General features: G+C 63.9%; 1 protein-coding gene across 1 annotated transcript in view; it reads left to right on the top strand.

Annotated features, from left to right (window-relative positions):
* Nucleotides 1–227: 227 nt before the first annotated feature.
* The window catches only part of LOC102240560 (putative serpin A13), a 6,193-nt gene continuing 5,670 nt past the window's right edge, over nucleotides 228–750 (top strand). The window contains exon 1 of the mRNA XM_005853242.2: nucleotides 228–306. The gene's annotated coding sequence lies outside the window, so the exon portion shown is untranslated. The remainder of the gene's footprint in view (nucleotides 307–750) is intronic.

The following is a 750-nucleotide window of genomic DNA, read 5'->3' on the forward strand; positions in this document are numbered from 1 at the left end:
GTTCAAGAGTCGGAGCCCACACCCCTGGAGGCCAGACCCGGGGCGCGGGCTGGGTTCCGTGTCGCGAACGGCGTGGGCAGGGGGTGGGTGGCCGCAGAGCGTGTCTCGGCAGGAATGGAGCCGGAGCGGCCCCAGTGAACTCAGCCTTTCCCTGTATTCGAAGCCCACAGGCGTCACTACATTGAACTTCCTGGCCACCTGGAGTGGGAGGGGCAGAGGGGGAACCAGCCTCCGTCCTCCCGCACGGACAGGCTTCTGTGTCCCGGGCCACGACTGCGGAGTCCCTCAGCTCCTTGGCAGGTTCAGGTGAGTGGGGGCTGCGGGTGGGGCTGGAGCGGGAGCCACGGCCCCCAGCCAGCGTGGTGGACCTGCCACGGGTCACCTCACAAGTCACACAGGAGCAGGCACACACAGGAGCAGGCACACATGTGAACACACATGTACACACACATGCACCCCTCCTGCTCCCAGAGCTGCCTGTACCGACAGCAGCCTGGAGTGGTGCTGCCTCTATGGCCTTGAGCACGCTCTTCCCTCTGCTGAAACCCTTCTCCTGACTCATTTCCAGTCTCAGGTCAGGGGTTCCCTCCTCCAGGGAGCCCTCCAGGAGCTCCCTGCCTCCTACAGGCTCCCCTCCCACTGCCATGGCTCGGGGAGCTGTAACCAGCCCTGCACTGCGTCTCTCCCGGTGGCTGGTGAGAGAGAGAGAGAGAGAGAGAGAGAGAGAGAGGAGTATATATGTGTGTAAAT

This window comes from Myotis brandtii, unplaced genomic scaffold (genome assembly GCF_000412655.1).
Source record: "Myotis brandtii unplaced genomic scaffold, ASM41265v1 scaffold1013, whole genome shotgun sequence".
Taxonomy (NCBI): domain Eukaryota; kingdom Metazoa; phylum Chordata; class Mammalia; order Chiroptera; family Vespertilionidae; genus Myotis; species Myotis brandtii.